Source organism: Corapipo altera, unplaced genomic scaffold (assembly GCF_003945725.1).
Source record: "Corapipo altera isolate COAL_440 unplaced genomic scaffold, ASM394572v1 1, whole genome shotgun sequence".
In the NCBI taxonomy this organism is placed as follows: domain Eukaryota; kingdom Metazoa; phylum Chordata; class Aves; order Passeriformes; family Pipridae; genus Corapipo; species Corapipo altera.
This window is the reverse complement of record NW_020884873.1, coordinates 18,633,461-18,660,253: the sequence shown is the minus strand read 5'-3', so window position 1 is coordinate 18,660,253 and position 26,793 is coordinate 18,633,461. Positions and strand designations below refer to the sequence as shown.

At 38.2% G+C, this 26,793-nt stretch overlaps 1 protein-coding gene across 11 annotated transcripts in view; it reads left to right on the top strand.

Moving 5' to 3' along the window:
* The window catches only part of ATF7IP (activating transcription factor 7 interacting protein), an 86,251-nt gene that overhangs the window by 10,557 nt on the left and 48,901 nt on the right, over positions 1 to 26,793 (top strand). Inside the window, exon 1 of one of the 11 annotated variants that reach the window (XM_027654113.1) lies at positions 4,569 to 4,898. The exons of 8 other annotated variants lie outside the window; for them this stretch is intronic. The gene's annotated coding sequence lies outside the window, so the exon portion shown is untranslated. Of the gene's footprint in view, positions 1 to 4,568; positions 4,899 to 19,040; positions 19,244 to 21,718; positions 22,269 to 26,793 lie in introns of those variants that run through there. 2 more of the 11 variants (XM_027654131.1, XM_027654097.1) reach the window with 2 other exon arrangements.

Below are 26,793 nucleotides of genomic sequence, written 5' to 3'. Positions count from 1 at the left end.
CTGTTCCCTTCCACGGTGTAATTAGTTTGGGTTTTAGTAGTCAAAAAGAAAACGAAAACCACAGTTTACATTCATGGGAACAGGCCACTTCAGTGGATGCTAAAAAAAAGCTTTTATTAAATATGTAAATTAGATATTCACAGTTTGAATTAGATATAGTTATGTATAATGAATTAATGATTTCAATTGAATTGATCTCTATACATTTTTAACGAGAGATGCATTGTCAGACTGTGTTCAGTGTTCTTATGTCTACATGTTCTAGAACGCTGAGCTTTGTACTGCTCATAGGTAAACTTGAATGATAGGCTTTCAGGAGTAAACCAATTCCTAATAGGACAGCAGTCTCAAATACATGTCACTTTCCAAGAGAAAAACAATAGTTTATTCTGGAGTGTACAGAATTTTTTAGTTTTTTTCTTTTTTGCACATGCTGCACTTGCTTATAAGAAAATTCATTTGTGCGCCAACTATCTGAATAGTTTTTCATTGCTAAATCATAGTTGCTTGGAACCATTCTAATACGGCTTATTTTTTATGTTCCTCTTAAAAGTCAGAATTGTCTCAATTTGCGCAGCTGCATCTTCTGTTTTGGTAGCAATTTTGGGAGCAAACAATTTCAGGCAGGATTCTAAACGAACTGGAATGGACTGCTGAATGAATGCAATACTGTTTAATGTATGTAAATCACTTTGAAATAGCTGACTCGGTTCTTTAGGTATTAGAAATAAATGGTTTAAGAACTGTTTAGAATCTTAATCGTGGTATGACTATTATTATATAATTGAATTGGACCTTTATTTTTAACTGTAAACTTTAGTAAGTTTTTTCAAGTGTGTACTGTCTTTGAAGGAACAGTAAGGCAAATTTTTTTTTCCTCCATCATCTTGGTTTTCAGGTTGAGATCTGTCAGCTTTTCAGTCTTTGTTTAGTAAATAACAAAATACTTAATGTAAATTTAAGTGAGCAAAATATTGATAAGGAGTCAAACTGAGTATTTGCCCTTTCTAGAAGAAAGGGAGTACAACATTAGACTCTGCTACTGCTTGGAAGTTACCCATTTTAGACACTTTTTCTCACCCCTTTTCTGAAGTAGAAAAGCGGATACAACTATTGTTAGCCCTCCCTCCCCCCTTTCCCGTCTTCCCTGTTTATTCTGCTGATACAGGGCTTCTGCTGTAAAATATGTTGAAGTAAACCACACTGGCTAAGATAATATGTTGATCAACAGTTCTCTACTTTAGAAATGTACATAATTTTCTGTGCCTTTCAAACACCAGTGTGAGAAGACTCTGGGAATTACTAAAGTCTTAGCTGACTGTTATATGAAGAATTTAATAATTCATTCTGTTTTGTGCCTTTAATTTGCTTTGTGGTAGGTGTTTTTTGTTGTTCTTCTGGGGTTTTTTGTTGTTTTGACTTTTTTTAGGTCAAGGTATTAGTGACAGATTAAATCATGGTTGGGTTTGTAGGGGATTTTTTTCCTTTTTATTTTAGACAAACTTTGTCAATTGAATGCTTTAATAGCTAAAATGGTCTGAATTAGGGAAATCACTTTATATCACTTTTTTCCTCTACTTTCCTATTTTGAAATGAATCAGCTGATATTTAAAATTTGAGGATGTTATCTTTGATAAGTACCTATTGAACCCATAGAGTTAATAGCAGTTATTTTGAACACAACCGGCTTTATTACTTTTGACTGACACATGTGCTTTTTAAGGTCATTTTGATTCGAGAGTAGAAAATTGTGTACATATTGGAGGAAGAGCCCTGTTAACTAGCTTTGAGAAGGCAAAATCATAAAAGTACTTAGATGTTTCCAGTGACTGTATGAGAAACATGGGAAAGGCAAACAGGCATTTTGGCTTTTTCTGTAGTGACAGTCACTGGAGAATATGATTGAGTATGCTGTAGTTTAATCTCTCAGGTTATAAAAACCAATCGACCAACCAAACCACATCCCTCTCCTCCCCCCCCCCCCCCCCAACCCACAAAACGAAAACAAAAAAACCCCCAACCAACCAAACGGAAAAAAACCAAACGAACCAACAAACAAAAATAAAACACCACCCCCCCACCCCCACTCCCTCCTCCCCCAAATTTCCTGGTTTTGGAGGCTGCTGGAGGGTCCCTGTCTTTTTTGTACTCGGGGTTGGCTGCCAGCGCTGTGCATCGCAGGCAGAGGCTGCCGCTGCTCTGGGGTTCAGCACGCCCTGCTTGTGTAACCGAGTCGGTGCGTTTCTAACTTGTAAACCGATTGCTCCTCCTCTTTGTGAAAACGTTTTGCGTTTGAAAGTGAGCTTTGTCATAGCCAGTAGTGCGAGAGGGAGGAAGGCGCAGGGAGGGGGGAGGGAGTGACTCTGCAGGAACGTTCTGGAAGCGGGGTGGTGCTTCCCACAAACTGCGGATGAAGAGCTCGCCCGCGGGGCTGCCGGCAAGCTCTGGCCTGGATTTCCCATAGCAGACTGGAGCCCAGAACGGAAAATGCTTCAGGGCTCTTATTTTGCAGTGTCTGTTTTACTGTGTTGAGAATCATACTATTATTCTGGTATTTGTGCATAAGGCTGTAGAGCTGGGGAGGGCGGGAGGGGGAGGGTGGAGACACGGCTGTATTTGGGAAATCCAAGGAGTTTTTTTCATTTTCTTTTTATAAAGCAACATTGGTGTCCTATATTTTTAAGCTCAGAGGTTGTTAATCTGATGATTCATTCTGCAAATGACAACAGTATCACTGAAGGACATATTCTGCACAGCATTTAAATGTGCTAATTTGAAAGTAAAGCAAGTCAAAAGATACATGTGACATAAAAGAAGATGTTAGTGACTGTCATTTTAATGTGACAGCCATTTTGGAAAAATAATTATTTCTATCTTACACGTCAATTTAGGTTTTTGGATACAAAGGTGAGGATGAATTGTAACAACCAGTGAAGAGTAATTTGCATTACTAAATACTTTCAGATACAAAATTAGTATTTTTTTACATTGCAGATAAGCAAATTGTATTATGCTCTAATAATCTAGAACCAACCTTACAGCAAATTATGCTTGCAGCAGAAAATGGGATATATAATTCAACTATATATAGCATTGACACTGTTGGCATTCTACAGAGGAACAATGACGGGAACTAGAAGAAGCCTGGGGTGTAAAGCAGGCTCTTCTGGTCCTGAGGTGCTCTGCTTTTGCCCTGCTCAAATTGACAAGCATCGCTGTCTCCATCACTTAGCTTTTCCACTAAATGGTGCTAGGCTGACACTACAGCTGCACATTGCTATATGTGTAGCTAGCCAAACTTGATTTTATTTAGGGTTTCACAAATTCCTGTTTACAGCTAATATAATAAATAGTATGTTTATTTGCATTGAGTTGTTTTGTGCTCTAAGAGTTCTTAAAAGGCAGCACATGAGGACGAAAAGGTATTGGCGAATGATTCATCCTTTACATACGTACACTTAAAGCCTGGCTTCTTTTTTTCCCCCTAAAAACAGTACAATGACTTTCAGAATAAGCCTTTGTAAAATATAATTAATTTATTAATGTAATTGGACTTTGATTAAAGGTAAGAATTAAGAAATTAACTATTTGAAGTCAGATTGAGGCTGAAATCCAAGTTTCTGCCTCTACCTGTTACTGTACCTTAGAGGTACTTGAAAAGATAACGCTCTGGATGAGAGATTTTTTTTTTTATCCTTCATCTACCTAATGATGAAAAATTAAATGTATAGTGGAAACAACAAGTGAAATGGCCAGACATGTTACCATTTTTAGCATGAGGCTAAAAATGCATCTTTTTTACTTGGAACTGATATTTATTTGTTGGTGGTAGTCTGTGAAATACTGAAAGTACCAGGTTAAGGAGAGCCGGTTCCAGGCATTATGCATACCTATTTTTCCGGTGTTATTTCAATTACTACAGAACCACTGTGAACAGTGTGTAGTATCCTACTAGGAACAGGCTTCAAGATGGAATTTCTTTTGCAGAGGCTGTTGTCAGTTTTCATTTATATGAACGATAAGACGAGCACTTGACTTTTGACACAGATCTGGATTATAATTAAGCAAATAACTAGAGGATATATTCTAGAACCCATAGTAGTCTCATGGGGGTGGGGAGGGGGCGAAGGGGGAGGGGAAGGCTTTGCTAAGCAGTATCGGGCTGCAGTATAGTCTTGAAATGAGGCCCCTTTATGTAAATTTTTACTGGCGCCAGCTAGCTGTAACTGCAGTCTGGATCCATGCCGGCAGCAGCTAACATGTGTCATGGACTTCACCTTCACACGGATTGCTGGAGCACTCTGGCTTCCGGACCGAAAGAGCAGCACTGATGAATGTGAAAAGATGTACAAAGGAACCTAGGTGTAATTAGATTGCTAGTAAGTGAAAATACTGAGGAAATTTCAGCGTTCTTTTTTCAGTGTGGTGTCTTTTGCTGGGCTGTAATAAATCAATGTTTGTTGGTACTACTGTGTGGTATGTGGGAGGAGGTACTTCACTGCACATAGTTGCTGCAGCGCTAATAAGTTGGCAGCACAGAAGGCAGTACAAAGAGAACACTGGAAGCACTTGCAGTTGCAGTAGTATCCTTGGAGGCTGTGGCATGCTCAGTGAGCTGCAGGGGCACTCCTGACACATTCAGCTACTTGTGTGGAGAAGTAGGAATTCCAGCAGGCTTTAACAAGCAGATGTAGGCTACAAGCCGACAGGTATACTAGCTGTAGCTCAAGCTGGCTAAAAAACAGTACTCATGCTGCTATGTAAACAAAACAAGATCTTAGTATCAAGATGGCCGACCTGGGAATCTACTTGTAGATAATACTTTATGCAAATGAGCTGCATGTCAGTGGCTTACTCAGAGGAGGAAGCTCATTTTGCACGTGCCATCTTCTTGACAGGTAAGAGAAGCAACTAATTTTCTGCATTAATGGTTTAGAGGCCTTTGAAATTATTTTTCCACTTAGGTGCCCACCCCCCCACTTTGGCACAATGCCAAGAATTAAATTTAAATATACATGGCATTTTCTGGGAAGCTCAGAAGACATTTGTTCTGACTAATTATTTTTGGGTTGCCTTTGTTAGCGGAATGTTAACGAGAACTTACTGCAAAATGTTTACTTTAGTAAAACTAAATACGTTAAAAAACATTAGAAATTTGAGTACGTAGTTTCTGTTGATAATATTACTGCTTTTGTTTGGTTCAAACCTCTACCGTTTTGCTACTGTGTTATTTCTGTCTCTGTAGTGACACCAGTTGATGCACATGGAGGCTTAGCAATACTGAGAGTTTAGCCCTGAAAAGGGTGCAGAATTAACAAAGTTGAACCCACCAACTGTGGTTTTTTGGCTTCATGGTGTTATGAAGGATTTTCATTATCTTGGTTGTAGTTTTAATTCTCTTCTTTTTGAGATTACAAAGCTGTTGAAAGTATTGGATGCTGAACTGTTTTCCATGTATCTTTTAGAATAAATATACATTCTCAAGTGCATATATGTACATTTTTAAAAGTTGTTTTTGTAAATAGGGAAATAGATCAAGATATTTATCTGTTCTACCCCCTTACAGCAGCAAATTTTAACAAAATTACTGTATTGCTAATTACATAATATGCTCTACTGTGGTTATGCATGTAGTGCATGAAATGGCTGCATGGCGCAGATGTGCTGGTTCTGCACAAATGTATTTGCGTTGTTTCTGGTTTACAAGTCAAGGTAGGTACAGGGCGGCATTCTGGAAAGGGGAAGTGGTAAAAGAAAATTACTGGATAAGGAAGGTGTCTGAACTAGAGAAAGGAAATAATTTGAGATGCATGAACAGGCCAACAAAACATGGCCACTTGAAGGCAGACAGCACCTCAAGAAAGGGACGTGGAACTGGAAGTAGACAGCCTGTTCTGGTTGAAGGAAAACGAGATTAATAGAAGAAAATAAAAAGGCAGAAGAGCAAAGTAGGCAGGTAGATTATTAGAGCTTAAAATGCAGTGATTGGGACTAAACGTATTGGAGCCATTCTGAAATGGCATGAATTAAGGCCAATTGAGTAAATATACTAGGAAAGAGAACTGTAACTGGTTGATATTGAGGAGGGGGGATGTAATGGTAATAGAGAGAACAAAACTTCTGCATTGATCTGGCAGAGAAAAATACTACTTGCCAACAACATGGGCCAAATGAGTCACGGTTTGTAGTTAGCTCATTTACTTTGAAACCTTTGATAACTTTTTAGTAGTAACTTCAGATTTAATATGGACAGAATTTTGCTTGTCACTGAGAAGTCTCGTTTATATGCATGTCCACAGTACAAAAAGTAGAAAAATTGGATGAAGTGGCGGCTGAGAAGCATAGGTATATGATAGATTTCACCAAATAAATTACATTAAAAATCACTGTTAACAGTTATAAAGGTTGTCCATAAATGTCAAATTCTGTTAGAGCCAGTCTTGCTTTCATTGCTGCATTAAAGAAGCAATTCAGGACCCATCCTTCCTTTTCTGTGAAGTGTAAGTGTAAGGATGGTAGAAGAGAAATGGCATTGAGTGGGGCGTGAAAAATGTAGAAGGCTGATTAAAATAAACAAAATGTTCCTGAGAGAAAACCTTGACTGATAAAGCAAACGATAACAAAAGTGAGATTGTTAAAAATAGAAAAGTAATTCTAACAGTGATGTAGGTGGTAATGATAACATGAAATCATAGTGAAAGAGAAAAGGCAGATTACAGTAAATTTTTTTTTTATTTTTAAGTAAAAGTGAGATTACATTACAACATTACATAGGTGATCAATTATTTGAAACCTGGAAATTCCAAGGAAGATACTAAAGAATCCATAATAAATATTTCTTAGCAAAGGCTATAAGCAGGTCTTTGTAATCTGCATCCAGGAGTTCTAGAAGAATTGGCTGAGAATACTTCTTTTCTGACATGTCCCTGAGTGTATCAGCAAACGTGAAAGAATATTATTTGAATTAATGCTGAGGTGGTTTAATTGTTAAAACACTATTATAAAAAAGATATTCCAATGTAATTTGGTTTAGAACGAAGTTCCTTGGTGTAAATACCCAGTATGTATAATGCAGTTATGCTTCGATGTAGTCTTTTTCTTAAATGACAACTTCCGCACCCCAAACCCTGTATCAGTAAAACATGAAATTGATTTTAAAGCCTTTCAAAGCTTTTGAAGTGAATGGGGTATCAATCCATGCTCCAAGTAAAGTTTCTTTATGATTGGTACTATCAAGTAGTTACTTTTGCTAACTTACAGAGGGAAGAAACACTGACTCTTACAGAGTCATCGGGATCATTTGCTTAGTGGGACCTACTCAAACAGTCTACTATTGCACACCAAAATCTGAAGTTGTACATTTATAGACATTCCATCATAGAACATACCTGCTTGACAGGAGACTTCACTCTGGAATTGAGTGGTGATGATACAGACAAAATAGTTAGCTAAAGCCCAAAATAGAAAGTTAATGCAGAGGGTCTGAAAATCTGTTGAACATAGAGAAAGACTAAGGAAGTCATACTCTTCATTGAGTTATACTCAGGGTTATAGATGATACTAAATGCTGATGATGTGAATTATGGATTAATACAGGTTGCAGTCCTATTGTCCATACTGTTTTTTTACAATGTTGAAAAATAGGAAGGGTCCTGTCAAAAGCCACAAAAATCACTCTGGCTCAAGAATGAAATTGTAAAATAATTTAAAAGTTAAACTGATAATTTAGGTTGGAAAGGACCTCCGAAGGTCATCTGGTCTGATATCTTCTGCAAAGGAGGTTAACTTCAAAATTAGGCCAGGTTCTTTTGGGGTTTATCAAGGGTGAATCATAGAATTTCCTGAGTTGGAAGGGACCTACAATAATCATCATGTCCAACTCCTGGCCCTGCACAGAACAGCCCCAAGAATCACACCATGTGCCTGAGTGTGTTGTCCAAATGCTTCTTGAACTCTGGCATGCTGGTTCTGTGACCACCTCCCTGAGGAGCCTTCCACAACCACTGTGGACAAGCTGTTTCAGTGCTTGACCACCCTTGTAATGAAGAATTATTCTCTGTATTTATGAGGAATTTCTCTGGCTGCAAGCTCTATCTGTTTCCTTGTCAGTGTTCTGTGCATCTCTGAAAACAGTCTGGCTTTATCTTCTCTATGAACACCAGTAAGCTTATTGTAGAGCACAATTAGTTCTCCTCGCTTAGCTATTTATTCTTCATGTTACACAAATTCAGCACATTTCATCTCATCTCTCGTGTTCTGCAGCCCTCAACTATCTTGGTGATCTTCCAAGGATCCTTCTTATCAATCTCTCTTGAGCATTGAGTTCCAAAAGTAGATGTACCATACTTCAGATGTAGCTTCACAGGTGCCAGGCAGAGTGGAACAATAATTTCCTTTTATGTGCAGGCTATGTTTTTACTTACGCAGCCCAGTCTTGAGTTTTAAAAAAATAAATTGTATAAAGAATTCCACTGAATGTAATCTTTCAGAAAGCAAAAATGACTCCTAAAATAGGTACTCCAATCCAGAGAGGAAAAAACAAAAGCAGTGGAGAGTTAGAGGCAAACCAGCTGATCTTTTAAAATGTTGCTTTTTTCTTTTTTTAGTTTTGCTGTGAGTAAAGGAAACAGTGAACTTCTTTTTGTTTTGTCTCTTTCTAGAAAGACATCTAACTTTGATTGGAAGACAGGTTTAAAAGAATGGCCAGTCTATGGGATTTAGATGGCATAGGGATTTGGAACAGTTGATGTATGGCTTGCCCACTGTGGCAACTCAGCAGCTGGGTTATATAGGATAATGCTTGCATGAAGTCTTCCATGTAATCTAAATTTCTAGTTACTGTATACAGTTACTTAGTAGGGTTTGGTACAACCTACTAGTTTGATTCGGTGAAGAGACCACACAAAAGTAGTCTAGGTCTTCTCCCCAAGAATAATGTCTGCATTGTCGCATCTTGTGGCTCACACCTGAAAAGATATTTAGATGATGAGTCAAAATTAGCCAGAAAGCCAAGTGCCTTTTTGGATTCAGCAAATGGATAGCTAAGGACATTTAATGGTCTGATGAGCCTCAAAATAATTCCTTCTGTTCTCATGCTTTATGGTGTCTTCCTTATAGATGTTTGGTATCTTTCACTGGAGATGTTGCAGAGATTTTGGATACTTTTGTTGTTTCCCTCCCTCCCTTTTGAAAGGACAGTGGGCAAGGTTTAGTGTCTATGCAGCAAAACCTGTTAACTGCTGAATGAAAACCTTTATGGTCAAGAAAAGTAAAATACCTAGCAAAATTCAATCACCCTAGTGGCGTGCAGTCAGTGACCTTATCTTGTTTTTATGTACAAATGTATTTCTCTTTTGTTGTGGGTCTTTTTTCTTTATTTGTGGTCAGACTTACCCTAGAATTTCACCTTATGTGATGACTGAAAACTGCTTTGTTGGTTTGTTATGTTGAGTTCTTTTGGTGGGGGGGCATGTGGGGGGGGTCTGGGTGTGTATGTGTGTGTGTGGGGTCTGGGTGTGTATGTGTGTGTGGGGGGGTGTAATCAAAGAGAACAATATTTAAAACTGTGAGCAGTGTGACTTTTATAATGCCTTATTTTAGAACTTCAGTGACATTGAGATCATTTACAAACATAGCTATCAGTTGTGGTACAGGCCTGTGCTCTGTAAGTATGTGCTGGGGTGGGAGAGGAAGATGTCCCTTGTGTTCTCCATCAGCAACCTCATAGAGGGAAGGGTTCAGCTATCCTAAGTAGATCTGAACTAGAGTTTTTCTTAGAAAAGATCACTTAATCTATGCTGCAAACAGTGAATATGTTATTTACTGAAAACAGTTATAAGTTTTCCATCTTTAGTGTTAAGATTGAGCATCAGCAAATTCCAGTGCATGCAGCTGGTTTCATTATGGGGCCAGGAAGGGAAAAATTTTAAGCTTTCTCACCCCAAAATCAGCTATAAGAAGATGTGATGGGAAGGGAATTCTGATCATGCTGTGTAGCTCAGGATTTTGTGCTGACTGTCGTAATGGCAGCTATTGCATATTTGACAGCAGTGGGGACGATGAAACTGATGTCTCATGATGAGCTAGTTCTCAAAGTGAGGAAGCTTTAGAATTGCATCTGTTTTCTTCTACTGGTAAGGATAAACTGAGAATCTTGTATGCCAGTGTAAGAACTGCATGTGTGTTCCAGGAAGTGCTGCTGATAGTGTAAGACAGATTTTGTAAATAATTTGTGTTCTCCAGGCTAGAAGATTGGGTCAACTCAATAATGGAGGAGAGGCATTGCAAAACCAAATCCAAGACTGTTCATTTGGCAGAGAAAATCCAGCAATCATAGGAACTATCAAAATTAAAATGTTAAAGCTTAACTTCATGCTATGTGAAGTAGACAAATTAAAATCTGAGGTCTGTTAATGAAAGCAGCATATATCCCTGACTTATTAGTAACTGTTTGCTGCTACATTTCCCTAAAGTGGAAAGTACTTTGGTGATCAGTATGCTAGTTATAGTCAAATGAAAAAGATACTTCTCTTTCCAAGCAGCTGTGGTAATTAACTGTTCTGTTCAGATGCAGCATATGTAGTAGTCTCAAAACTGCTGATAGGATCTTTTTTTTTCACTTGTTGAAGGACTGCTGTGATACTGCTGGAGCTTCCACATCATTTGGGAAGGCCATCACACTGTGAGCAGCAGCCTTCTCTGTCAATTGTGCACTTTGAAAACAAGATGGAAATTCTAAGGATTTGTTGATTGTTGAAAAAAATGCAGTTGTCCTCTCAAAACAAATAGGTGCTTTTTTTAATGTTCCTTCAAGGATCAGTACTTTCTTGTGCAGATAGTTTTCTCTGGAACTGTACAAGATTTTAAGGAAGCTACTAACAGCTTCCAGAGAAAATGGATTTTCGGAAGGTTAACCAGTTCAGTAGCTTCTGCTACCCTTTCCTCAGTGTTCTGTTATTTAGAGAAGTTCTTCCCCAAGAAGGTCCTGTGGTGACAAATGAATATGACCTGGTCATAATCACCTTTTGGGCATATAAATAAGATCGTTTTATGATCAAAAATGCAAACTTGGGGAAAGGTCATACATGCAGATTAATGAGGAGAGTCTGCAGTTAGTTCTGAAAAACTATCAAGAAAGAGCTCAGCTATGTTATGTGCCAGAACATGAAGAGAGAATATATATTGATGTCTTCACTCTTTCGAAGAGAAATTTAGCCTTTGATTTTTGGCATAAGGAGAAACTGCAGTCCATCCTTTCCAGGAAGCACACAAGCATTTTGGCTTGATGGTTCATTGGGTAGAAGTCAGCCTGTGAAAGAGCATTCCTTTTAATGTTGAAGGTTTCTGGGTAGAACCTTTCTGGAGTTTGACTTATTACAGATAACCTTAAATCATCAAAATTTAAGATGCTTTCCTTTGAGTTTTTTAAACCTTTTGTCAGTGGAGGCATTCCCAAGTGTAATTCATACTGTCTGCTTCTGGCATCTGTAACTCTGGGTGACATTTGGGAAACTTTCTAGACAAGAAAAATGAAGTTTCTTGTCAGTGGTCACTGAGTGACTCTGCAGATGCGTTTTTCTTCATATGATTTTTTTTAAGGAATTTGGGAAGTCAGGCAGTCTATAATAGCTGTACAAATTCTTGATGTACTTCTGTATTTGTGACAATGGTGTTACTGGATAGTTACTTCATCATCTGCTTCCTCCCAGTATGGTAAAATTAAGGATGTTTTTTGTAGAGCTACTTTGAGCTTTTCATGGAGCAGTTTAGACAAGTCTTTCACAGATGAAGTATTAGCCACTCATGAAAGTGCTGGCAGTATCACTATAGCCTGGCCACTGTTTTTTAGTACCAGGCTCAAAAACTTTTTATGGGCTGTTCTGGCAGAATCATTGACAAATAGTTAACTTGCAGCTTCTTATTTTGATATTGTATACTACTGTGAGTGCTAGTTCAATGTTTTATGCAGACTATTAATGTTCCATGAATTTGTAATGTCTTCTTTGTTTTTGAAAATACAATGACCTCATTACTGGAAGAAATGTGTTTTGCTTTTGTTCACTTCTCTTCTTTCCACTTAGGAATGCAACATTGGCTTTGGAGGGTGGCTCTAGACCCTGGTCTTTCTGAGCAGAAGGTGGCACATGTCCTAGGCACATCATGTATCTAGATCTATTTCCTTGGCTCACTAGGCTAATATGTATGATCTCACCAGTCAGCATCAACAAAACATTGCTGGCTGACTACTTCTGTCCACATGTTCACTGCCAGCACCCATGCATAGTTGATGGTGTTGAGTGACTGCAAACTGGGACTCATGGCTGTCTTTGAAAAGCATTCATCAGGGAAAAAAAATTAAAACCTGTCATCCTAGATGTGAAGTTTAAAGCCAGGGAAGCCTTCTAGAGTGTTTCTTGTGCATCCTGCGTAATTGCAAGCCTCATTTGGGTCATTAGTAACCAAATGTAAGAAATACTTCTGGAAGTGCAAATTAATTTCTTTTGAGGCCTGTAGCTTCTTAGTCTAAAAGAAGTCTTTATTAAACAGGTGGAACATCTCTGCAGTCTTCCTTTTTATTTTGCATTTATATCCTCTAAGAAACCCAGCCTGAGAGAACCTGCTGTCTAGTGTGGTCAAGAGGACATTTTGCATACAACTTTTTTCTGCTTAAGGGACCTTACTCTTAAGAAATTGAGGAAACACAAGGATGGATGGATTCTTTCATAGTCGTGGAGAAGAGATGCCTTCAGATTACAGATTTTAATTTCAGTTTCTTAGGTTTAGAAGTCCACGTTCCGTTGTAATATTAACAATAAGGTGTAATTCACAGAAAATATTTCAGACTCCTAGTACTAGAGTTTTGCTACAGAATACAGCATTTGGTCATCCCACAACACAAAAAACAGATGCAGTTGCATAACAGCTAAAGTGATAAAACTCTTCCTAATTGACTCCTTTTTATTAAGATTCATATTGCTAGATGAGAAAGTACAATAGCTGGATTACTTTTTTTTTTTTTTACTTCATGTCTGACACATCTATGTAATATTAGTCAGGTTTGTCATCTTCTGTTTCAAATGGTTAACTAGGCACTTGTTTTTATATCCTCTGGTCATTTTAGGGCTGTGATTTGAAGAGCTGTTAGCTGAGGTGCATGCATGATTCCAAATATTTAGTATTTCATAGAAACATAGCTATTCTCAGTTCTCATCATGAGAGCCTACACCTAATTATTAGCATTTCATCCTCTCTTTTTTCCCCAGTCCTTATGCAACCCAAAGGGAAATGTCACAGTATATAGTTCAAGTAACAGAACTCTTACAACAAGACAATCAGGAGTACTTCTTAATGCTTAAATGCTGCTTAATAAGGACAGGAGAGAGTTTATGAGAGCGGGACTCTGTATGAACACTGACTGAACTATTGACTATGGTACTGGGTGGCAGTGGTGGTGCTCAGTCTGCCAGAGTTCTGGAAAGCTCATTGCTTCTTTTGAATACTGTTTCTGTATGCAAAGGGTGCAGAGTAACTATGTGGGGCATAGGATGCTGTCCTGTAAGATATCGTTCAATAGGAAACCCTCTTTGAATTAGATGACAGTCTTGGGGGGCAGTCTCTCAAGGAGCAGTAACCTCATAGCAATGTTATCCACAGAAATATGTTGACTGCATGGATTTTTGCAATCTGTGTTCTTTTCCTGCCACTGTGGAATCTGCTGCTTGATGCCTGTATACTGGTAGAGTCACCAAAGGTCATTTATATTGGTCATTTTTTTTGTAAGATTGGTGAACGTGTATGGGCTCATGTGTCACACTCTTTCATTGAGAGACTTCAGTCTCGTTTATGAGAGTAAGATTCTAATCCATAGTACCATAAATCTAGATAAACACGCTGACTGCTCTGTGGTTTGAATTTTTTAATATTGTTTTTACCATGGAATTCTCTATTTCCCGCTCTTTCTTAAGTGGAGAAACTAGAAATCAGAAAAGGCAAAACAATTTCTGAAACTGAGTGGGGTTTCCCTAGGACTATGGTGACTGTTTCTTGCTGCAAGCAGATATTCTTAGATATTTTATCTACACATAGACATATAGAAAAGCATAGGAAAAAAAGAGGCTTTTCCCCTCTTTTTCTTTCTTTTTTTTTTTTAATTCCCCACATATTTTGCTATCTTGTGATTTTTGGCTCAATGTGCAGACTTGGGGTGGGAAAAAAGTCAATGAGAGAGAATCACCAAAATGGAATTGTATAGGCAGATTCCTACATATCCAATAAAACCACTGAGTGGTCCCTGAAAAATCTAGTTGATTACATTTCATAAAACCACTGTGAAAAGCTAGTTTTTTTCATTAGGTATCTGATGTTATGCAACCAGTGTCTTAAATAGTGGAATGAGATGGGGTTATTCAAAGAATGTAAGGTTCCAGTGAATATTCTGAAATGGCAAATATCAAAATAGAGATGAAACTAAGATGTTGCTTAGCAACTGTGGTAGTCTCTGGTGGCCACAGATGAATACAGTGAGTGTTTACAGCAACACTGCTGCTGTAAAGTGAGTCTGTGAAGCAGGATATCGAAAGAACCTAGTTCTCCTCATGAAATTTTATAATGATTTCTTCCTCATTCTGGTGAACCTTCAAACTACCTTTGTCAAGGATGGAAAACAAAAACCTGGCAATAAAACTTATTTTGCAAATCGATGTTTTCCTAGTGATAAACAACACTTTTTACTAAATATTTTGGTCTTGCATTTCGTACTAAAGCAGCAATAAGCTCCAGCTTTCCTGTTCCTTGACTTATCTTCACAATTTGATGCAGGATTATACTGGATTAGTTGTGCATAGGCTGCAGTAGCAGAACTGGGAGAAAAAAATATTTCATTATATTTGAATAATAAAAATTGCTTTCAGTATTTTTTCTTGTTGCATCGTATTCTGTAATCTAACTTCTTATTTATGCAAGTTGTGAACTGTTTTGAACATTCTTCTGAAATGAAATTTTGCAGGTGGAAAATGGGATGTGAAGGGTGTATGAAAACACGGTCTAAATTTGTGGAAATTTTAAGAGTACTCATTTTAATCAACAAGTTTGGTAGGTGTGAGGATCTGATTCAAAAAATGTGTTGCAGTTCCAGTTTATCCTGATGTTTTCACCCAAAAGAGTGTTATGTTTTTCATGGGTACTTTAAAGTCTGTTAGTTGCTCAGTGTCTCCTAGTTTAAACTCCTGAAAATAACCTTCCCCTTCTAGAATGGGATCTTAAGGCCTTGCAGTGTACCTTGCCTTTAAAACAAAGACATTCATAGTAGTGTTTATTTTACATCCTGTTTGTCTACATTGTTACAAAGGGTATTCCTAAATAAAAATTGAAAATACTTTTGTAAGATCCTGTCAAACTCGATAGTCCTTGTAGCTTCTTGAAGTATATTCCTCTATATTTCATCAGCAGTATTTACTGCCATGTCAGAACAGTAAACAGACAAAAAATGAATTAAAGATGCCAAGTGAAGTACTAATTTTATTAGTTAACCAAAGAAAGGAAAGTGAGGTGCTTGGAATTCATATCTTAGGTCTGATAGAAGTCTGTGCCTTATATGAATTAGACTCTGCTTCTGAAACTTAATTTCTTATTTCAGCTGTATCAATTTTTTTCATATCTGACCAGGGATAGCAAACAAGATGAATTTTTTTATTCTGGGAGAAAGTTGCCTAAAGATAAGTTCACTTCTGCTTATTTCAGTCTGATGATCTACTGTTTGCATATATTATTCAGCTTCCATATGCAATTATATGTAAAACCCTATGCAAATAAAACTAGATCCTTAAGTTCACAACCTAATTACCATTTTAGACTTTTCTAATTGTAAGCCAGCTGATGACATTTTCCCCAACCATATATATCTATATAAATACAAAATATATAAAGTACATAAAATATATTTTTTGTGTGTTTCTATGCAAATAACTTATTCAAAGAGGAGGGGATTTTTTTGCTTTTTAATGACTGAGCTTATTGGAAGAAGACGGTTTAACTTGAAAGGTACCTTTTCAACTCTGCAATTGCTGCTTTCTTGCTGAAGATGTAACAGTCCTTCAGAAGACTGGTGGACTAGTCATCTGACCACCTTCAAAAGTCCCATTTTAGAGGGGTTTTTAATATCTGACAGGTAATACTGATCTTCTGGTAGTTAAATCAGCTGTACAGCTAAGTTGGGAGAATAGCCCAGGTTGGAAAGGGCCCCAAAAGATCACGTGGTCCGACCTTCCTTGGAAAAAAGAGATTATCTAGCACCCTGTCTAACTGTACCTTGAAAGCCTCCAACGATGGGGATTTTCACACATCCTTGGTGCAGCTGTTCCAAAGAATCATTATGGGGGGTTTTAAAAAAAAAAAAAAAAAGTGTGTCTTGTATTGACGAGGAAGTTCTTCCTATTTATGCTTCTTCACCCACCAACTGATAACAGCCAAACTTTACCCCCACCCCTCCATGGTAAAAAAAAACAACTGAGAATATTTTGTTCATTTTAGGCTTCTGTTATATGCCAGATACAAGATATTTGCATATCAAGAAATGGCACAGGACTGTTGCCAAATGCAGTCCTTGTTATTATGTTCATTCAAAAACATTGATAGGAAGAGTAAATTTTTTATTCTTGTAAAGAGCCAAGTACAAAAGGATTTTCCCATCAACTGAGCAATTACTTTCAGGACATTACTGTCGTCCTCCTTTGCTTTTGTTCCAATATTTTTGTTTCTCAGATTATATGAGTTGACAAGTACGTTAGCCTTAGGTGTAAGTCAGCACCTCAGAAATTAACAGGGCATATCGTGCTTTGCTGCTTAAGGTGTTGCTGATGCAGATCAGTAAAACTTTGCCACTTAAACTAGTGTAACATAATTTCAAAATTTATTCCTACTAGTTCTATTCATTTATTTCCATGATTAGAACTCTGTAAAGAAATCATCTTGGCTTTGTGCGCTTTCTGCTTCCTGTTCCTTAGGCAGCTTAGCAAATAATTAAGTCTGGATATCTGTCTCCAGAGCTTGTTCTAATCATGAATAAGTTGAAGAATCAACTCTGCTATGGTTGCTTAGTGTTTGACTATGAAACGTTTCAATTGCAATTTGGGTGACACTATGAGTAATTTTTCTTACAAGCCTTTACAAGTTTGAGATGTGACAAATCTTTACCTAGCAGCAAATACAGAAAAATAATTGTCCACCCATTGACTCGAAAGAATTTGATCTGTCACTGTACCCTTCTACTAGGGTAAATAAATCTTGCTCTATTATTGAATGCTTGATATAGTAAGAAATTGACTGCCGTGGAATTTTATTAGAGTGACTGTTTATCATTGTAAAAACATGGATTGCCTTCATTGTCTAGGGTCCTTAGCATATTAATGCAGTGATTTACCAGCACTGAAAACATGATTTTTTTTTTATTTTTTTTTTCTATGTAGTAATAAAAAGAATATTAGGTTGGCAGGGTTTTTTTCAGTTCCCATTATTCCACACCATTAGTTGCTTTTGGAAGATATTTAGGCTCTGATTAATGAATAAATGTCTTGTGGTACATGGCACAGTTGCTAGTAAAATTTGTTTAGGTAGCAAGCCAACATCTATGGAGTAAGCTACCTTTCCATAAAGAATACGTGTGACAAATAGTCCTAACACTAGGTACAGGTAATAAAGTTTGGGTAAAGTAGCTTTTAGAAGAAACTCTTTTGTGGGTTTTGGTTTGTTTGGTGGTGGTTTTTTCTAATTTTATTTTGAAGCTTTATTATATACAAATATTTGTTTGACTTCACTTTAACTTTCCCATTAGGATTTCTGGTTAATTTTTGTGATTTTTTTTCTTGAGTCATTCAAAAGATATCAAGTCTCATCAGTGGTCACCGGCCATCTTCTTTGGCCACTTTTCTTCCTTCTCTTCTTAGTCAATTTTGACAGCCTTGTAGAAAGTGCATTTTTTCATACCAAAGGTGCTTATATACAGCTTACACTTCAGATGGCACTTTCCAGGATGCTGAAGACCTGTATTAGGTGTCTGTACATGTCCTGTGTGCACTGGATGCTCCATTCATCTTACAGTGTTGGCTTTCACCTGCCTTTAACACAGTTTCATGAAACAGAAACCTGGGAGTGGATGTGGTGAAAAGTGTGGAAATCTCTTTACTTGCTTCTGCTGCAGTCAGAAGAGTTTATGCTGTCAGTTCAGTACTACTGAAAATCAAACTTTTGTAAATGATACCTGTTTTGTAGGCTTAAATGTTAAAATACTCTACATGTAAATAATTGCTGGAGTTATCAAAGAACATGTATTTATATAATAACTTTGAAATTTTGTGCTTTAATTTTGTGCCTTAATTTTTAGTCTCAAGATACCTTATGTACTTACGGAATTTTTTTTCTTGGTTCATCGTGCTCGCCTTTCGAAATCCCAAATGTTTAGTTTCAGTAGAGGAATTGTATGGGGGGGGGGGGGTGTCTCTGGTGAGGTACCGAAGGGTAACTTGGGAGCCAAGAAGCAGCCTCTGTAACAGTCTATATGTAGTGAGGATTAGGTGATATCTGTTGCAGATGTTGTGGATCACCCCACTGCCATCTCACCAAACTGTCATGGGGTATTAAACAGAGTAAGAAAGATGGCTTCTGTTCCTGCTTGCTTAGAAATGAAAGTGAGAAAGAAGACAATGTGCAAATTATAATAGGTAATGTTTTGATTTGAAGAGAGAATTACTTCAGAAATTATTTTTGCCATTTAAAAAAACCCCACCAAAAAATTAAAAAAAAAAAAAAATCCCTGAGGAAGTGCAGTGTGCCGTGCCCGCCCATACCGCCAGGACAGGAAGGCTGTGCGTGTCTTGGCCCCTCGTGTGGGCCGAGCCGCTCCCGCTCCCAGCAGCAGCCCCGGCTATTTTTAGCCTGTTGCCGGGCAGATTTGGTTTATGAAAACAGCTCTCCCGCAGCCAATCCCGAGCGGGTATGCAAATCTCCGGCAGTCCCCGCCATCGGGAAGGCAGCTGGTGTGGGAATAAGATGGCTGCCGGGGCGGTGTCCTGGCCTCCCTCAGGCACCCACTGAAAGAAAACCCATCCTTTCATGTAGGAAATGGCCAAATAGCTTCCCTGCTCCCCAAAATCTGGGAGTCCCCATCAGGCTTCAGTTGGATGAGTTTATGAAATGATGTGCCCCCTCCAGCCCCGGGTGCTGCGCTTGTGCGGGGCAGGTCTGGGTGCAGGTGAGGCAGCAGGTGCAGAGCCCCTCCTGAGGAACAGTGCCTTCCCCGGGGGAAATACTGATAACCCTTCCCACAGCCAACTCCCAACTGCTGGTTTTGTTCCATTTTAAACTTTCTATATTGTTACTGAGAAAATGTAATGTGCAAAAAAAAAGAATTCATAAAAGGCGCTTGTATGCGTGCCAAACAGTAACGTTCTAATACAGCATCACCTTTTTTTGTTGTGAGTTCTCACTTCTCTTTCTCCTGGTATTTGAGAAGTGACCTCAGGGGACCACTGTCAGCATCAGGCAGCTTACCTCCTGAATTGCAATGTCACCAAGCTGCCAGTGTTGGAAAACCAAGGTTACACTGCTACAGCTAGTTGTATAAGTGATACAGGAACTAGTCTAGAAAATATGGACTATTGCGGTAAATATATCAATTTTTTCATTACAATAATCCTGCATTTTATCTAACAGAAGACTTGTAAAGAAATCTGCCTCAAAAGGATGCAGATCTGTATACGTTAGTGATACCTTCTCAAAGCTGTAGCCTGTTGAATTTTCACTTGAAATTATAAATTTTGAATTTATAAATTATAAATTATTTCCTTATAAAAGGAAAAAATACTGTATTTTATAACACCTGGAAAAGCCTAAGCATGAACAGAACATCTTGCCTTGGTTTTTTCGAGATTTTTGTTTCACAGAGTTTCTTGTATTTTTTGGTCTTCGTGTGCATGAACAATTCAAGTTGTTCAGGTCTTATGTTTGGAATATCAGAAGTTGGGTAAGTTTTTAATTGTAGATGTGTTCTGGCAGTTGGTGCCCACTTCTATGGAATTTTTAGGTCCTATTTCTATTTAAGGATAACAGTGACTGTTAATCCTATGCCAAAGCTGGAACTGCAGTATAACATTGAAACTGTGTATAATAGTACTCCACAAATGTATCTTAAATGCACTAATTAACTTCATAGATATTCAGTAAATCCTTTTTTTTTTCTATGGAAAGAAACATACTTAGTGTTTAAGCTTGTGCTGAAAAAAAATCAGTCTATAGGAAAGCTGAATTTTGCTGTTACTGTTGTTTCAAACAGCAGTATTTGTTTAGTGTCTGGAGATCTCACAGTTGAATTGAAAGCTAATGTTTTGACTTGTTGATAAAAAGTTGAAGTCTAACACTTGTGGGAAGTAAGAGAACACATTATCACAGCCCTGTTGCTGAGTTCCAGATAAGCAGTTTTACTAGTTTAATAATCTAAACAGCTGTTAACATTTAGTTTACGGAAAAAGACAAAACTCTCCTTGAAGAATCAGCTTAAGGTCCACGTGCTAAAGAATAGGTGTTTCTGAGGCACTTGAATTGCTTGTAAAAGTTGTCTAGGAAAGACTCTCCATGTTTTCCATTCTTCCATGTTCCAAAGTATGTGTTTTACTCGTAGTAGTTATCAAGGCATAACCTGATGAACACATAAGGACAATTCTGCAAAACCATCAGCAGATGAAATATCTTAACTGTGTAAATGGGCCTGACAGTCATTTTTTTCCCCCAAGAGGAATCTGGTTTTCCCACAAGGCAGTGCAGCCTCATGAGGAAAAAAAAAGCTCTACAGTTAATAATTTGGTTTGAGAAGCAGGTTCACAAGCCAATGTCAAAGGCAGTAGTATTCTCTTGAGGTAGAGGAGACACAAGACAATGCTTAATTCACAGTGATGCCACAGTGACAGGAATGTAGTTCAAGTTTGTACATGAAGTTGTCCATCACATACAGTACACAAGACTAACCTGTTTGAAACTGTACCACGAGTTTACTCTGGTTTCAGAAGCCTTTAACACGTAAGATTTGGGTGTTTTTCTTAGGCGTAGATACATACGTGTACTTAAGTGTTTTGCTGAACTTCAGAAGGCAGTTTGCAAGGGTGGGGGAGAACGGCCTCTGCTTTCAAGGCAGAAGGTCATACTACACTCGTCTCAAAACACCGATTTTCTGCTGGGATACTAGAAAAGCACAGGTTTTGCATGGCATCTGAAGAAAAGAAAGCTTTCCAGCTGCCGTACTTAAAGCCAGGTTGGATCTCGGCAGTTTTTTTGATTCAACAGTCAACATCACAGAATTTAGCGATCTTAAAACCGCCTAAAAATGCTCTTGCGCATTAAACACCTCTTCTTTATTACGTCTGTACAGCCGTGTGCCTCGCACTCCTGGGTCAGCGCTGTTGCGCAGCTCCAGGTCTTGCGGAAAGCCCTTAAGTTTCCATCAGACCGTTTGGAAAATCCCGTTCTCTTAACGCGCGCCCCCGCGGCCGTGCCCGCGCGCGACGCCCGCCGCGTGGGGGCTTGTTGCTAGGTAGAACTTAAGGAGCTCCCGCCTGATTGGCTGCGGCGCGGCGGCTCCGTTCAGCCAATGGGAGGCGGGGTTGGCGGCCGTCCCCCCGCGGTGCCGCGGCCGACGGGGTGTGGCGGCGCCCCCTGGGGAGCGGCGGCGGCACTGCAGGGCTGTGCCGCAGGGGAACGCAACGCCCGCGCCCAGCACCTCTGGAGGGGGGGACAGATTAGCTAGAGGGCTGCTTAATTGCCGTTCACCTGGTCTTGCTGCCCGTGCAGCTAGGTGAAATAGGGCAGGATGGCGACGTAATTTTTTTCTTAGATAACTGTACATCCTTCTTTCACTTTCAGCCAACACTAACTGTAGCCTAAAAGGGAGGAAAACTCAAGTCACCTGTGATGTGCTAGAAGAAATATTATCTGCACATATGATAGTCGTGGCCTCTGCTTTCTTTATTACGTTTAAAAGCAAAGGCATAGTTGTAAATGGAGATCATTAGGCTGGTGGTTTGTCTTCCGTTCAGTTAGATCAGTTGACTTGTATTAGTGGTAGAAAAACAAATTATTGGCATGTTATTTCAGCACATGTTCTGTAAGAATAGGTCACAAACAGTATTTTTTTTCTTTGAAAATAATTTTTAAATTTCTGAAAACTTATATCAACGGCGTGGAGGAATTCAACCGAAAACTGCTTTTTATGAACCATAACTTAAAAGGTAGGTTCTATTCACCACTTTCATTCTCTGGGGCTCTCCACCTAGAACAAAATACTCATGACCATTTGCTGCCTCACTTTCCTTGATTTGGCTATGCCGTATTTTAAGTAGATTTTAAGTAGATTTGCACATTTGAGCACTGATGTTCATGATCAGTGAACTTTCCTTCATCCATGTAGTTCTTGTGCTTTGGCAAACGTTTTATGGTTGCCGTGCTTTTGGCCAGCTCTGCAAGCTCCCCAGGAACCCTGTACCTGTGCTGTTCTAGACCCATGATATTATGCAAACCCCATTGTGCACTATTGTTTAGATTGCAGCTTCTCCCACCCCCCGTGTTTCCATGACCTTCCTTTTGTCTGCTGCCTGTTACTAGGCAGGATTCAGGCAGCTCCTTGCTGATTGGCTTAACGTTTAGAGCAGCTCATGGGCTGCTTACCTGAGCACATGATCATAGGCTGATCCAGAGCATCTAATACCTTCCTTTGTTACTTTAGAGCTGCAGTCTCTCTGCAGAATAATAATAATGTAAAAAATAAGGAAATAGAGGGAAAACTTTTTAATTGGCTTAGAGAAGAGACCTCCCCATATTCCTAGCTGCACTGGTAGCCATGTAGCATTTTGTGCCATGCAGCACACATTTCATCATGAGAAAGAAATTTTCAAGTATTGGAGGGAGGTGCCTAATGCTGTTTGTGTCTCACATGCTGAAGCATATATGACTTTCAAGCCTAAAATGAAAAAGGGAATTTTCATATCTAAACAAAAAAAATATATAGAAAATATGTGCATGTTGATACTCCAAAATTGAGTATTGAGTTTAAAAAAATCATAACAAAAAATTCAGCTCAAAACCTACCACCTTATTTACAGGTTTTAACCCTTACATGTGTAACTCTACATGCAGGAGTCATTTTCTGCTGTTCTGTACAAATGCCTTTAAATGAAATAAAACATGCCCCTCCATTGGCTTGGTGCCTGGGCCACTCATTTCCTCCTTGTGACTTGGTCACATGATGAGTAAAAAAAGAGAAAACACCCAAGCATCAGATGAGCAAAAGTAGCTTAAGTTTGTTAATGTTAAGTATTAAGGGAGACTACCAAAATACATTCATTTAGAATGCTAGTAATTTTAAATGTTTTATTTCTGCAAGGTAGCTTTGCCCTGGCATTGCTCTCTGAAGGGCTGCCTCCTCGCCTCTTTGAGAGGCTGGAAGGCAGTGTTTATCACATGGCGCCTGATTGGCTTGCACAGGTGTGACCAAACCTATCTGGACTGGTTACCGATTGATTTGTTTCTTTTACTCAGCTCTCACATGAGATCTGTTCCTTGGCTGCACTGTGCTCCCTTGTGGGTATGGCTGGAAACGCTTCAAGGCTGCTCTGCTGTGCTGCGTGATATTTCGCTGTTAAAAGATGAACACTAAACGCTAGTTCATCTCATCTGTGCTTGTAATTTTGTCACTGAGGGTAGCTTTTATTGAATATTTTTTAGTAGCTTTTATTGAATACTCTTTAGTTGCAAAAGATTGTGGGATTGAGCTGAAAATATGCATGAGTTACTCAAATAACCATCTAACAATGGAATTTTGAGAAGCCTGTTTTTCTTGCAGGTTCTTTCTACAACTGTATAAGAGCTTTATTTTTAACTAGATTTTGAATAATGTCCTAAGATAAAAAATAAACATAATTTTTAAACATATTAGAAATTTAGCTGGTTTTTTCAGTATTTTTTAAGAAAAAAGTAAGGATGCATCAATATGAAGGTATTCTGATGTTTAATTTTTTAAGACTGCTATTCTTGGTAAATTTAAAATGAAGTGTCTTTCATTTTCTCTGTATTTACTCTTATGTTTAAAATATGAGTGAAAAACTGCTTAGGTAGTTAAGGAAATTAGAACAGAAAATATTGCTTTCTTTTAAGTTATATTTTTGATTACAAAGTGATGCACTTATAAATCTGATTTTAAGTTGTTTGTAAATGTTATATTAATCTGTTAGTATATCTTCTGGTGATAGGAAAAGTAAGAATATGAATACTGTGGTATGTTTTGTAAATTTCTTGTAATGCCTGTAAAAGGAAGCATTGTAGTCTGGGAGATTAAACTATTTGTCTGTTGTAATTTTGATGCAAAGGCCCTATATTCTCGTACTATGCTAACAGTAGACTCTAATTCTTGAGTCACCTATTAGGAGCCTTGGAATTATTCAAGGCTAACCAAACCTGGCATTTTCTGTTTTTCTTTCCAGACTGGCTCTACAAGACAAAAATCTGTAACAGCATACATGTTGGTTGTAGGGGATTATATGCATGGAACATGAGTATGACTGTCAGTATTCTATTGCATGACAGCATGACATATGTTTTTGTAATGATGTGAAAAAATGTACCTTACGTGCTGAGTTTTTGGGAAGACAGAAGGGATGTGCTTTCAAAAACTGCACGTGCACTTCAGAAATACTAGAGGTTTTTACATGCGTTCTGTAACTTCAGGTCTAGAATTCCTGTGTTAAATATGTTCTCTTCTGAAGAAACATGAAGAAACTGTATTTAGCATGCAGGCAGCTCTGGAAAGGCATTAACAGCTCACCTGGATTTCATATTTCATCTGACTGAAAATGGCTATGTGATGAGAACATTTTCCAAGAACAAGTAAACTGATGTTTCAGATCAGTGTTTCTATAGATGTTATGTTTTGCTCCCAGTAGTGGCCATGCAGTAATAGACAATCAGGTTCAGAAAATCTAGTTAAGACTGGCAAAAATGTATATCTTAATGGTATTATTGAGAGTCTGTAAGTAGAGCTGATACAACCTTCTGCCAAGAGATTTAGGTTGGAGATTAGAAAAAGGCTCTTCACCCAGAGAGTGGTTGGGCATTGGAACAGGGAAGCGGTCCCAGCACCAAGCCTGGCAGAGTTCAAGAAGGATTTGGACAATGCTTTCAGGCACATGGTGCGACTCTTGGGGACGGTCCTGTGCAGGGCTAAGAGTTGGACTCCATGATCCCTGTAGGTCCCTTCCACCTCAGCATATTCTGTGATTCTGTGATCTGTTCCTGAATGTGAGTGTCCAAGTGTTGTTTAAGCACTATCAGTAACTCAAATACAAAAATTCCAGACTGTCTTGCAGAAAAGAACTGTAATAAAGTGGAAGGGAAGCTCAATGTTGCATTAATAATAGGAAGTGCAAAAAGTTGCTTTCTGCTTTGTCCCTGGTTTTGCCAGGTCATGTTAACTAAGCGTAAAAGAAGCCTTATGATTGTAAAGTATGACCTGTCATGATTGTGGGGTTTAGAGTTTGTCTTGGTAGTTGAATTCATATTGTACCTTAGAATATATATTCTTATCTTACAATGTAGAATATTGCAGTTGAGGATAAATGTTAAGTAATTTTCTTCATAAGCAAACTGTTCCAAGTAAACTAGGAAAAATCCAGCAGACCAAAATGGTAGGAGCTTAAGCGTGTGACCTACAAGGAGATGCTGAGAGAGCTTGACATCTTTAATCTCTCAAGAGAAGGCTAAAGGGCACTCTTAGGACTGCCTAAATAAAACTTGAAGGAAAGGTTGGTTGCAAAATGGGGTGGAACCAAATTGTTACTTAGAGGCTGTGGAATCTGTTTTCTGAATTTTGTGACTTGGTTCATAAAATTGTAGAATAGCCTGAGTTGGAAGGGACCACAAGGATTGAGTCCAGCTCCTGGCCCTGCATGGGACAACCCCAAGAATCACTCCATATGCCTGAGAGGGTTGTCCAAACGCTCTTGAACTTGTGATTACACAAAGCCATCGATTTGAGCCAATGTTCTCAATAGTCCTGCTTTCTTTTATCAATAAAATTTTAAAAATAATTTATATTGCACCTGAAAAGACAAAATGCAGTTTATTAATTAATTTCTCAGCTCTGTGAATGAAAGTGAATTGAGGGATGATGCAAAATGAATCATCCTAAATACTTAAAATGCATCATTTGTCTAATAATTCTGCTGTATCAGTGTTATAAACATTGCCTATCTGGTGCTTGTGGGCGAAAAAATCATACAGAGATAACTGCCAGATTTTTTTTCCTACTTGCTCTGTCTTTTAATTACTGTTACCTAAGTTAATTTTTGCATGTTTTTGAGAAACTTGATAAAAGCTGTATCTTAGACAGGAGTAACTTATGATGGTTTGTAACTTCAGTAGAGCTAAATTGGTTAGCATCAGCTGAATCATGATCTCAGTTGTTGAGTTACCTTTAGTGTGTAACAACTTCCTTAACTGCTTTCTGCTTCTGAATATTGCCAATATGATCCTTTAAAAGTAGGCTCTAAAGCAAGACCACATGGGGGAAAACTATTTTAAAAATCCCTGTAGATTTGCTTTGTTTAATGGAAACAAATTAAATAAGATTTTCTTGTATTTCAACAAAATCATTATAAATTCTTAGGTAATGCTGAATTTATCTCCATTTATTGATTTGATAAAGTAGATTTTCTATCATTATTTTTCTTAATTTTTTTAATAAATGTTCTTGTTTTTCTTAAT